Raw genomic sequence first — 14,427 nt, 5'->3', positions numbered from 1 at the left:
GGAGAGCATAGAGAACAGGAACCATAGGAGGAGAGAGTAGAACAGGCAACGTATGATGACAGTGTAGAGAACAGGCACAGTATGAGTAAAGCGCAGAGAACAGGCACCATATGATGACAGCGTAGACAACAGGCACCGTATGATGACAGCGTAGAGAACAGGCGCCGTATGATGACAGCGTAGAGAACAGGCGCCGTATGATGACAGCGTAGAGAACAGGCGCATTATGAGGAGAGCATAGAGAACAGGCGCCGTATGAGAATAGCGGAAAGAAAACAGGCACTGTATAAGGGTAGACAACAGGCACCGTATGATGACAGCGTAGAGAACAGGCGCCGTATGATGACAGCGTAGAGAACAGGTGCCGTATGATGACAGCGTAGTGAACAGGCGCATTATGATGAGGAGAGCATAGAGAACCGGCACCGTATGATGACAGCGTAGAGAACAGGCACCGCATGAGTGTAGACAACAGGCGCCGTATGATGACAGCGTTGAGAACAGTCGCCGTATGATGACAGCGTAGAGAACAGGCACCGTATGAGGAGAGAGTAGAGAACAGGCACCGTATGAGGATAACGTAGAGAACAGGCACCGTATGAGGATAGCGTAGAGAACAGGCACCGTATGATGATAGCGTAGAGAACAGGCACTGTATGATGATAGCGTAGAGAACAGGCGCCGTATGATGACAGTGTAGAGAACAGGCGCCGTATGATGACAGCGTAGAGAATAGGCGCATTATGAGGAGAGCATAGAGAACAGGCGCCGTATGAGGATAGCGGAAAGAGAACAGGCACTGTATAAGGGTAGACAACAGGCACCGTATGATGACAGCGTAGAGAACAGGCGCCGTATGATGACAGCGTAGAGAACAGGCGCAGTATGATGACAGTATAGAGAACAGGCGCCATATGATGACAGCGTAGTGAACAGGCGCATTATGAGGAGAGCATAGAGAACCGGCACCGTATGATGACAGCGAAGAGAACAGGCACCGTATGAGGGTAGACAACAAGCGCCGTATGATGAAAGCGTTGAGAACAGGCGCCGTATGATGACAGCGTAGAGAACAGGCACCGTATGAGGAGAGAGTAGACAACAGGGACCGTATGAGGATAGCGTAGAGAACAGGCACCGTATGATGATAGCGTAGAGAACGGGCACCGTATGAACATAGCGTAGAGAACAGGCACCGTATGATGATAGCGTAGAGAACAGGCGCCGTATGATGACAGTGTAGAGAACAGGCACAGTATGAGTAAAGCGTAGAGAACAGGCACCATATGATGACAGCGTAGACAACAGGCACCGTATGATGACAGCGTAGAGAACAGGCGCCGTATGATGACAGCGTAGAGAACAGGCGCCGTATGATGACAGCGTAGAGAACAGGCGCCGTATGATGACAGCGTAGAGAACAGGCGCATTATGAGGAGAGCATAGAGAACAGGCGCCGTATGAGGAGAGCATAGAGAACAGGCACCACATGAGGAGAGCGGAAAGAGAACAGGCACTGTATGAGGGTAGACAACAGGCACCGTATGATGAAAGCGTAGAGAACAGGCGCCGTATGATGACAGCGTAGAGAACAGGCGTAGTATGATGACAGCGTAGAGAATAGGCGCCGTATGATGACAGCGTAGAGAACAGGCGCATTATGAGGAGAGCATAGAGAACAGGCACCGTATGATGACAGCGTAGAGAACAGGCGCCGTATGAAGAGAGCGTAGAGAACAGGCACCGTATGAGGGTAGACAACAGGCGCCGTATGATGACAGCGTTGAGAACAGGCGCCCTATGATGACAGCGTAGAGAACAGGCACCGTATGAGGAGAGAGTAGAGAACAGGCACGGTATGAGGATAGCGTAGAGAACAGGCACCGTATGATGATAGCGTAGAGAACAGGCACCGTATGATGACAGCGTAGAGAACAGGCGCCGTATGATGACAGCGTAGAGAACAGGCGCCGTATGATGACAGCGAAGAGAACAGGCACCGTATGATGACAGCGTAGAGAACAGCCGCATTATGTTGAGAGCATAGAGAACAGGCGCCGTATGAGCAGAGCATAGAGAACAGGCACCATATGAAGAGAGCGGAAAGAGAACAGGCACTTTATGAGGGTAGACAACAGGCACCGTATGATGACAGCGTAGAGAACAGGCGCCGTATGATGACAGCGTAGAGAACAGGCACCGTATGAGGATAGCGTAGAGAACAGGCAACATATGAGGAGAGCGTAGAGAACAGGCACCGTATGATGAAAGCGTAGACAACAGGCACCGTATGAGGATAGCGCAGAGAACAGGCACCGTATGAGGATAGCGTAGAGAACAGGCACCGTATGATGAAAGCGTAGACAACAGGCACCGTATGAGGATAGCGAAGAGAACAGGCACCATATGAGGATAGCGTAGAGAACAAGCACCGTATGAGGTAGACCAGAGGCACCGTATGATGACCGTGTGGAGAACAGGCGCCGTATGATGACATCATAGAGAATAGGCACCGTATGATGGCAGCATAGAGAACAGGCACCGTATGATGACAGCGTAGAGAGAAGGCACCGTATAAGGAGAGCGTAGATAACAGGCACCGTATGATGACAGCGTAGAGAACAGGCACCATATGAGAAGAGCGTAGCTAACAGGCACCATATGAGAAGAGCGTAGCGAACAGGCACTGTATGACGGCAGCATAGAGAACAGGCACCGTATGATGACAGCGTAGAGAACAGCCACCATATGATGACAGCGTAGAAAACAGGCATTGTGGGATGACAGCGTAGAGAACAGGCACTATATGAGCATAGCGTAGAGAACAGGCACCGTAAGAGCATGGAGAACAGGCACCGCATGAGAATACCGTAGAGAACAGGCACTATATGAGATTAGCGTAGAGAACAGGCACTATATGAGCATAGCGTAGAGAACAGGCACCGTATGTGGAGAGCGTAGAGAACAGGCACCATATTATGACAGCGTAGAGAACAGGCACCGTATGAGGAGAGGGTAGAGAACAGGCACCGTATGACGATGGAGAACAGGCACCGTATGAGCATTGCTTAGAGAATAGGCACCGTATGAGGATGGAGAACAGGCACCATGTGAGAATAGCATTGGGAACAGGCACCGCATGAGGATGGAGAACAGGCATCGTATGAGCTTTGCATAGAGAACAGGCACCGTATGAGGATGGAGAACAGGCACCATGTGAGAATAGCATAGGGAACAGGCACCGCATGAGAATGGAGAACAGGCATCGTATGAGCATTGCATAGAGAACAGGCACCGTATGAGGATGGAGAACAGGCACCGTATGAGAATAGAATAGGGAACAGGCACCGTATGAGAATAGCGTAGAGAACTGGCACTGTATGAGGATGGAGAACAGGCACCGTATGAGCATTGCGTAGAGAATAGGCACCGTAGGAGGATGTAGAACAGGGACCATGTGAGCATTTCGTAGAGAACAGGCACAGTATGAGGATGGAGAACAGGCACCGTATGAGCATAGCGTAGAGAACAGGCACTATATGAGAATAGCGTAGAGAACAGGCACCATATGAGCATAGCGTAGAGAACAGGCACCGTAAGAGCATGGAGAACAGGCACCGTATGAGAATAGCGTACAGAACAGGCACTATATGAGATTAGCGTAGAGAACAGGCACTATATGAGCATAGCGTAGAGAACAGGCACCGTATGAGGATGGAGAACAGGTACTGTATGAGGATGGAGAACAGGCACTATATGAGGATGGAGAACAGGCACAGTGTGATGACAGCGTAGAGAACAGGCACCATATGAGGATGGAGACCAGGCACCATATGAGGAGAGCATAGAGAACAGGCACCATAGGAGGAGAGAGTAGAACAGGCAACGTATGATGACAGTGTAGAGAACAGGCGCTGTATGATGACAGCGTAGAGAACAGGCGCCGTATTATGACAGCGTAGAGAACAGGCGCATTATGAGGAGAGCATAGAGAACAGGCGCCGTATGAGGATAGTGGAAAGAAAACAGGCACTGTATAAGGGTAGACAACAGGCACCGTATGATGACAGCGTAGAGAACAGGCGCCGTATGATGACAGCGTAGAGAACAGGTGCAGTATGATGACAGTGTAAAGAACTGGCACCGTATGATGACAGCGTAGAGAACAGGCACCGCATGAGGGTAGACAACAGACGCCGTATGATGACAGCGTTGAGAACAGTCGCCGTATGATGACAGCGTAGAGAACAGGCACCGTATGAGGAGAGAGTAGAGAACAGGCACCGTATGAGGATAGCGTAGAGAACAGGCACCGTATGATGATAGCGGAGAGAACAGGCACCGTATGATGACAGCGTAGAGAACAGGTACCGTATGATGACAGCGTAGAGAACAGGCACCGTATGAGGAGAGAGTAGAGAACAGGCACCATATGAGGATAGCGTAGAGAACAGGCTCCGTATGATGATAGCGTAGAGAACAGGCACCGTATGATGATAGCGTAAAGAACAGGCACCGTATGATGATAGCGTAGAGAACAGGCGCCCTATGATGACAGTGTAGAGAACAGGCACAGTATGAGTAAAGATTAGAGAACAGGCACCATATGATGACAGCGTAGACAACAGGCACCGTATGATGACAGCGTAGATAACAGGCGCCGTATGATGACAGCGTAGAGAACAGGCGCCGTATGATGACAGCGTAGAGAACAGGTGCCGTATGATGACAGCGTAGAGAACAGGCGCATTATGAGGAGAGCATAGAGAAAAGGCGCCGTATGAGGAGAGCATAGAGAACAGGCACCACATGAGGAGAGCGGAAAGAGAACAGACACTGTATGAGGGTAGACAACAGGCACCGTATGATGACAGCGTAGAGAACAGGCGCCGTATGATGACAGCATAGAGAACAGGCGCAGTATGATGACAGTGTAGAGCACAGGCGCCATATGATGACAGCGTAGAGAACAGGCGCATTATGAGGAGAGCATAGAGAACAGGCACCGTATGATGACAGCGTAGAGAACAGGCGCCGTATGAAGAGAGCGTAGAGAACAGGCACCATATGTGGGTAGACAACAGGCGCCGTATGATGACAGCGTTGAGAACAGGCGCCGTATGATGACAGCGTAGAGAACAGGCACAGTATGAGGAGAGAGTAGAGAACAGGCACCGTATGAGGATAGCGTAGAGAACAGGCACCGTATGATGATAGCGTAGAGAACAGGCACCGTATGATGATAGCGTAGAGAACAGGCGCCGTATGATGAGAGCGTAGAGAACAGGCGCCGTATGATGACAGCGTAGAGAACAGGCGCCGTATGATGACAGCGTAGAGAACAGCCGCATTATGAGGAGAGCATAGAGAACAGGCGCCGTATGAGGAGAGCATAGAGAACAGGCACCATATGAAGAGAAAGGAAAGAGAACAGGCACTTTATGAGGGTAGACAACAGGCACCGTCTGATGACAGCGTAGAGAACAGGCGCCGTATGATGACAGCGTAGAGAACAGGCGCAGTATGATGACAGCGTAGAGAACAGGCGCAGTATGATGACAGCGTAGAGAACAGGCGCCGTATGATGACAGCGTAGAGAACAGGAACATATGAGGAGAGCGTAGAGAACAGGCACCGTATGAGGGTAGACAACAGGCTCCGTATGATGACAGAGTTGAGAACAGCCGCCGTATGATGACAGCGTAGAGAACAGGCACCGTATGAGGAGAGAGTAGAGAACAGGCACCGTATGAGGATAGCGTAGAGAACAGGCACCGAATGATGATAGCGTAGAGAACAGGCACCGTATGATGATAGCATAGAGAACAGGCACCGTATGATGATAGCGTAGAGAACAGGCGCCGTATGATGACAGCGTAGAGAACAGGCGCCGTATGAGGAGAGAGTAGAGAACAGGCACCGTATGAGGATAGCGTAGAGAACAGGCACCGTATGATGATAGCGTAGAGAACAGGCACCGTATGAGGATAGCTTAGAGAACAGGCAACATATGAGGATAGCGTAGAGAGCAGGTATCGCATGATGATAGCGTAGAAAACAGGCGCCGTATGATGATAGCGTAGAGAACATGCACCGTATGAGGAGAGAGTAGAGAACAGGCACCGTATGAGGATAGCGTAGAGAACAGGCACCGTATGAGGATAGCTTAGAGAACAGGCAACATATGAGCATAGCGTAGAGAGCAGGTATCGTATGATGATAGCGTAGAAAACAGGCACCGTATGATGACAGCGTAGAGAACAGGCACCGTATGAGGAGAGAGTAGAGAACAGGCACCGTATGAGGATAGCGTAGAGAACAGGAACCGTATGATGATAGCGTAGAGAACAGGCACCGTATGAGGATAGCGTAGAGAACAGGCAACATATGAGGATAGCGTAGAGAACAGGCACCGTATGACGGTAGACAACAGGCGCCGTATGATGACAGCGTTGAGAACAGGCGCCGTATGATGACAGCGTAGAGAACAGGCACCGTATGAGGAGAGAGTAGAGAACAGGCACCGTATGAGGATACCGCAGAGAACAGGCACCGTATGATGATAGCGTAGAGAACAGGCACCGTATGATGATAGCGTAGAGAACAGGCACCGTATGATGATAGCGTAGAGAACAGGCGCCCTATGATGACAGCGTAGAGAACAGGCGCAGTATGATGACAGCGTAGAGAACAGGCACCGTATGAGGAGAGAGTAGAGAACAGGCACCGTATGAGGATAGCGTAGAGAACAGGCACCCTATGATGACAGCGTAGAGAACAGGCACCGTATGAGGATAGCGTAGAGAACAGGCAACATATGAGGATAGCGTAGAGAACAGGTATCGTATGATGATAGCGTAGAGAACAGGCACCGTATGATGATAGCGTAGAGAACAGGCACCGTATGAGGATAGCGTAGAGAACAGGCACCATGTGGGGAGAGGATGGAGAACAGGCACCATGTGAGGAGACTGTAGAGAACAGGCACCGTATGAGGATAGCGTAGAGAACAGGCACCGTATGATGAGAGCGTAGAGAACAGGCACTGTATTAGGATAGCGCAGAGAACAGGCACCGTATGAGGATAGTGCAGAGAACAGGCACCGTATGAGGATAGCGCAGAGAACAGGCACCGTATGATGACAGCGTAGAGAACAGGCACTGTATGATGACAGCGTAGAGAACAGGCACTGTATGAGGGTAGACAACAGGCGCCGTATGATGACAGCGTTTACAACAGGCGCCGTATGATGACAGCGTAGAGAACAGGCACCGTATGATGACAGCGTAGAGAACAGGCACCGTATGAGGATAGCGTAGAGAACAGGTATCGTATGATGATAGCGTAGAGAACAGGCACCGTATGATGATAGCGTAGAGAACAGGCACCGTATGATGACAGCGTAGAGAACAGGCGCCGTATGATGACAGCGTAGAGAACAGGCGCCGTATGATGACAGCGTAGAGAACAGGCGCCGTATGATGACAGCGTAGAGAACAGGCACCGTATGAGGAGAGAGTAGAGAACAGGCACCGTATGAGGATAGCGTAGAGAACAGGCACCGTATGATGATAGCGTAGAGAACAGGCACCGTATGATGACAGCGTAGAGAACAGGCGCCGTATGATGACAGCATAGAGAACAGGCACCGTATGAGGAGAGAGTAGAGAACAGGCACTGTATGAGGATAGCGTAGAGAACAGGCACCGTATGATGATAGTGTAGAGAACAGGCACCGTATGATGATAGCGTAGAGAACAGGCACCGTATGATGATAGCGTAGAGAACAGGCACCATATGAGGATAGCGTAGAGAACAGGCAACTTATGAGGATAGCGTAGAGAACAGGCACCGTATGAGGGAAGACAACAGGCGCCGTATGATGACAGCGTTGAGAACAGGTGCCGTATGATGACAGCATAGAGAACAGGCACCGTATGAGGAGAGAGTAGAGAACAGGCACCGTATGAGGATAGCGTAGAGAACAGGCACGTATGATGATAGTGTAGAGAACAGGCACCGTATGATGATAGCGTAGAGAACAGGCACCGTATGATGATAGCGTAGAGAACAGGCACCGTATGAGGGTAGACAACAGGCGCCGTATGATGACAGCGTTGAGAACAGGCGCCGTATGATGACAGCATAGAGAACAGGCACCGTATGAGGAGAGAGTAGAGAGCAGGCACCGTATGAGGATAGCGTAGAGAACAGGCACCGTATGATGATAACGTAGAGAACAGGCACCGTATGATGATAGCGTAGAGAACAGGCGCCGTATGATGACAGCGTAGAGAACAGGCGCCGTATGATGACAGCATAGAGAACAGGCACCGTATGAGGAGAGAGTAGAGAACAGGCACCGTATGAGGATAGCGTAGAGAACAGGCACCGTATGATGATAGCGTAGAGAACAGGCACCGTATGAGGATAGCGTAGAGAACAGGCAACATATGAGGATAGCGTAGAGAACAGGTATCGTATGATGACAGCGTAGAGAACAGGCACCGTATGATGATAGCGTAGAGAACAGGCACCGTATGAGGATAGCGTAGAGAACAGGCACCATGTGGGGAGAAGATGGAGAACAGGCACCATGTGAGGAGAGCGTAGAGAACAGGCACAGTATGAGGATAGCGTAGAGAACAGGCACCGTATGATGACAGCGTAGAGAACAGGCACTGTATTAGGATAGCGCAGAGAACAGGCACCGTATGATGATAGCGTAGAGAACAGGCACCGTATGATGATAGCGTAGAGAACAGGCACCGTATGATGATAGCGTAGAGAACAGGCGCCGTATGATGATAGCGTAGAGAACAGGCGCCGTATGATGACAGCGTAGAGAACAGGCGCCGTATGATGACAGCGTAGAGAACAGGCACCGTATGAGGAGAGAGTAGAGAACAGGCACCGTATGAGGATAGCATAGAGAACAGGCACCGTATGATGATAGCGTAGAGAACAGGCACCGTATGAGGATAGCGTAGAGAACAGGCAACTTATGAGGATAGCGTAGAGAACAGGCACCGTATGAGGGAAGACAACAGGCGCCGTATGATGACAGCGTTGAGAACAGGTGCCGTATGATGACAGCATAGAGAACAGGCACCGTATGAGGAGAGAGTAGAGAACAGGCACCGTATGAGGATAGCGTAGAGAACAGGCACGTATGATGATAGTGTAGAGAACAGGCACCGTATGATGATAGCGTAGAGAACAGGCACCGTATGATGATAGCGTAGAGAACAGGCACCGTATGAGGGTAGACAACAGGCGCCGTATGATGACAGCGTTGAGAACAGGCGCCGTAAGATGACAGCATAGACAACAGGCACCGTATGAGGAGAGAGTAGAGAACAGGCACCGTATGAGGATAGCGTAGAGAACAGGCACCGTATGATGATAACGTAGAGAACAGGCACCGTATGATGATAGCGTAGAGAACAGGCGCCGTATGATGACAGCGTAGAGAACAGGCGCCGTATGATGACAGCATAGAGAACAGGCACCGTATGAGGAGAGAGTAGAGAACAGGCACCGTATGAGGATAGCGTAGAGAACAGGCACCGTATGATGATAGCGTAGAGAACAGGCACCGTATGAGGATAGCGTAGAGAACAGGCAACATATGAGGATAGCGTAGAGAACAGGTATCGTATGATGACAGCGTAGAGAACAGGCACCGTATGATGATAGCGTAGAGAACAGGCACCGTATGAGGATAGCGTAGAGAACAGGCACCATGTGGGGAGAGGATGGAGAACAGGCACCATGTGAGGAGAGCGTAGAGAACAGGCACAGTATGAGGATAGCGTAGAGAACAGGCACCGTATGATGACAGCGTAGAGAACAGGCACTGTATTAGGATAGCGCAGAGAACAGGCACCGTATGAGGATAGTGCAGAGAACAGGCACCGTATGAGGATAGCGCAGAGAACAGGCACCGTATGATGACAGCGTAGAGAACAGGCTCTGTATGAGGGTAGACAACAGGCACCGTATGATGACAGCATAGAGAACAGGCACTGTATGAGGGTAGAAACCAGCCGTATGATGACAGCGTTGAGAACAGGCGCCGTATGATGACAGCGTAGAGAACAGGCGCCGTATGATGACAGCGTAGAGAACAGGCACTGTATTAGGATAGCGTAGAGGACAGGCACCGTATGAGGATAGCGTACAGAACAGGCACCGTATGAGGATCACGTAGAGAACAGGCACCATGTGGGGAGAGGATGGAGAACAGGCACCATGTGAGGAGAGTGTAGAGAACAGGCACCGTATCATGATAGCGTAGAGAATAGGCACCGTATGAGGATAGCGCAGAGAACAGGCACCGTATGAGGATAGCGCAGAGAACAGGCACCGTATGAGGATAGCTTAGAGAACAGGCACTTAATGAGGATAGCGTAGAGAATAGGCACCGTATGATGAAAGCGTATACAACAGGCACCGTACGAGGATAGCGCAGAGAACAGGCACCGTATGAGGATAGCGTAGAGAACAAGCACCGTATGAGGTAGACAAGAGGCACCGTATGATGACCGCGTGGAGAACAGGCGCCGTATGATGATAACGTAGAGAACAGGCACCGTATGATGTCAGCATAGAGAACAGGTACCGTATGATGACAGCGTAGAGAGCAGGCACCGTATGATGACAGCGTAGAGAACAGGCACCGTATGATGACAGCGTAGAGAACAGGCACCGTATGATGACAGCGTAGAGAACAGGCACCGTATGATGACAGCGTAGAGAACAGGCACCGTATGATGGCAGCGTAGAGAACAGGCACCGTATGATGACAGCGTAGAGAACAGGCACCGTATGAGAAGAGCGTAGCTAACAGGCACCATATGAGAAGAGCGTAGAGAACAGGCACCATATAAGAAGAGCGTAGCGAACAGGCACTGTATGACGACAGCATAGAGAATAGGCACCGTATGATGACAGCGTAGAGAACAGCCACCATATGTTGACATCGTAGAAAACAGGCATTGTGGGATGACAGCGTAGAGAACAGGTGCCATATGAGGAGAGCGTAGAGAACAGGCACTGTATGAGTGTAGACAACAGGCACCGTATGTGGAGAGCGTAGAGAACAGGCACCATATTATGACAGCGTAGAGAACAAGCACTGTATGAGGATAACATAGAGAACAGGCACCGTACTAGGAAAGCGTAGACAACAGGCACCGTATTAGAACAGCGTAGACAACAGGCACCATGTGGGGAGAGGATGGAGAACAGGTACCATGTGAGGAGAGTGTAGAGAACAGGCACCGTATGATGATAGCGTAGAGAACAGGCACCGTATGAGGATAGCGTAGAGAACAGGCGCCGTATGAGGATAGCGTAAAGAACAGGCACCGTATGAGGATAGCGTAGAGAACAGGCGCCGTATGAGGATATCGTAGAGAACAGGCGCCGTATGAGGATAGCGTAGAGAACAGGCACCGTATGAAGATAGCGTAGAGAACAGGCACCGTATGAGGATAGCGTAGAGAACAGGTGCCGTATGAGGATAGCGTAGAGAACAGGCACTGTATGAGGATAGCGAAGAGAACAGGCACCGTATGAGGTGAGAGTAGAGAACAGGCACCGTATGAGGAGAGAGTAGAGAACAGGCACTGTATGAGGATAGTGTAGAGAACAGGCACTGTATGAGGTTAGCGTAGAGAACAGGCATCGTATGAGGATAGCGTAGAGAACAGGCACTGTATGAGGATAGCGTAGAGAACAGACACTGTATGAGGATAGCGTAGAGTACAGGCACCGTATGAGGATAGCGTAGAGAACAGGCACTGTATGAGGATAGCGTAGAGAACAGGCACTGTATGAGGATAGCGTAGAGAACAGGCACTGTATGAGGATAGCATAGAGAACAGGCACCGTATGAGGATAGTGTAGAGAACAGGCACTGTATGAGGATAGTGTAGAGAACAGGCACTGTATGAGGAGAGAGTAGAGAACAGGTACTGTATGAGGATAGCGTAGAAAACAGACACTGTATGAGGATAGCGTAGAGAACAGGCACCGTATGAGGAGAGCGTAGAGAACAGGCACCGTATGAATAACAAAATCATTCAGAGTAATGGATAGAATTATAAAGTGTATATAAATACCACATCTTACCTGACACTGCAGCGTTAAGGCTTGGGGCGGAGACAGATAACAGTAGGAACTGAGGAAATGACCTCTGAACAGATCATTCGTTTTTTATGGGGGAAGAGAGCTGCAAAGTTTGTATGTATTCTTGAAAAACAGGGTTTTTGGAATGTCTATGTGAATATTCCATACACTACAATGCTTATTTATTGTGCTACTAAGCCCAGGAACACAAAAAAGCACACACACAGCTATATATTGTTAGACAGTGGCGTAACTATAAATTTTGCTCCCCCATGCCAAAAAAGTTTCAGGCGCCCCCCCCCACCCACCCTCTAAGATCAAACACTCCCAAAGACTTAGTTTAAGGTGTGTGGTTACATGATACAGCAACGTGCCTTACACATTATGACACACTAAGTAATGCCACTTATAACACAGTGTGCCACACCGGAATGCCCCTTACAACATATTATGCCACACCGGAGTGCCCCTTACAACACATTATGCCACACAGCAATGCCCCTTACACATCCCACACAATAATGCCACATATAACACATAATGACATACAGTAAAGCACTTATAACAAATTTATGCCATGCTGTAATGCCCCTATTTCACATTATGCCACACTGTAATGCCACATACAACAGATTATGCCACATACAACACATTATGCCACACAGTAATGCCCCTTACACATTATGCCACACAGTAATGCCCCTAATAGCACATTGTGCACACAGTAATGCCAAATACACATTATGCCAAACAGTAATGCCCATTACATCCCACCCTGACAGATCTACTTCACCAACCCTCCTTTCTGCTCCTGCCAGTCCGTCACCTCAGCTCAAGACAGGTTGCACAGTTTTTATGTACGTGTAAAACCAGATTATTGGGAACATAGTTTATAACCTGTAAACTGTGTATCAAATTAGTGCCCCTTATACAGTGCCCCCTGTAGTTGTGCCCCAAAATGCAATGCCCCCTATACTAGTGCCCCTTATGCAATGCCCCTGTAGTAGTGCCCTTATGCAATGCCCCCCTGTAGTAGTGCCCATTATGCAGGGCCCCCTGTAGTAGTGCCCATTATGCAGGGCCCCCTGTAGTAGTGCCCATTAAAGTAGTGCCCCCTGTAGTAGTGCCCATTATGCAGGGCCCCCTGTAGTGCCCCTTCTAGTAGTTAGCCCCCTGTAGTGCCCCTTCTAGTAGTTAGCTGCCTGTAGTTAGCCGCCTGTAGTTGCTCCCTCCCTCCGCACGCACACAAACACACACACACAAAAGAAAAAAACACAAACACTTACCTTTATCCCCGCTCCAGTGCTGCTGCCGTCCATACCCCGGCGTCCGCTCCTCGGCACTATGGGAGTGACGTCATTACATCACTCCCATAGTGCCCTGCGGGACCCGGAAGACGGAGGGAGCTCCGCCCTCCGGCTGCCGCCGGGGGTTTGAATAGGAGCCGGGCGCCCGCTGGTAACACACTCAGCGGGTGCCCGGCAGATGGAGGGTGCAGGGGGTGCGACCGCACCTCCCGCACCCTCCGTAGTTACTACTACTGCCCCCGTCGCCCCCAAGCTACCCAGCGCCTCCAAGCCACCGCGGGGGCTGCGGGGGCAGTAGTTACGCCACTGTTGTTAGACAAGATTTGTGTTCAACCCTCCAAAAACGCCAGTGTGCAGAGGCTTACTGCATTTTCTTATACAGTTATTATGAGGGTTACGTATTAAGACTCTGCTATAATTCGCTAAAACAATCCCCATAGAGAAGACTTTCATATCTTCAGATATCAACCAGGGGCAGACCAACCCAGGTGCAAGAGGTAAGCAGCATATCTCTCTGGTGTGGAGTAAAAGGAAAATAATATTAAATCCCAAACTAGGAGTGTTTTGCATTTAATATTGGTGTTATAAATTCTGTGGGCAGGTCCATGTAAATCAGACAGAGCTGGCTACTCTTGTAATGAGCTAAGGACCTGATTCACTATCATATGTAGCTGCGTATATGCAATAGTGATTACGCACGTAGTTCAACTGCGATAGTATGCTAATTCATTGCGATCACTATTCCCTCGCAGCACTACACAAGGACGCCCACTTTACTTGCCACACATCCGTAATGTTTAGCAAGACTGCAAAACCATCGGTACAACCGAATACCATCGCAGCCTCACGCACTTGCATAAGCCCTGACCTTAATCAGAAATTTCTAACAACCACGCACGCTATGAGGGCACAGACACATTCCAGTTATTGGTAGAGCCATTTGAGGGTCCAGCTTGAAATCCAAGGTGGAAAGCGCCAAAACAT

General features: G+C 49.9%; 1 protein-coding gene across 1 annotated transcript in view; it reads right to left on the bottom strand.

The window, feature by feature from the left end:
• The window catches only part of LOC148474593 (carbohydrate sulfotransferase 5-like), a 50,840-nt gene extending 38,628 nt beyond the window's left edge, over positions 1 to 12,212 (bottom strand). Inside the window, exon 1 of the mRNA XM_088458362.1 lies at positions 12,140 to 12,212. The gene's annotated coding sequence lies outside the window, so the exon portion shown is untranslated. The remainder of the gene's footprint in view (positions 1 to 12,139) is intronic.
• Between the last annotated feature and the right edge of the window lie 2,215 nt (positions 12,213 to 14,427).

Source organism: Taudactylus pleione, unplaced genomic scaffold (genome assembly GCF_031769625.1).
Source record: "Taudactylus pleione unplaced genomic scaffold, aTauple2 ptg000828l, whole genome shotgun sequence".
In the NCBI taxonomy this organism is placed as follows: Eukaryota; Metazoa; Chordata; class Amphibia; order Anura; family Myobatrachidae; genus Taudactylus; species Taudactylus pleione.
The sequence above is the reverse complement of the archived record's forward strand: the minus strand, read 5'-3'. Positions and strand labels throughout refer to the sequence as shown.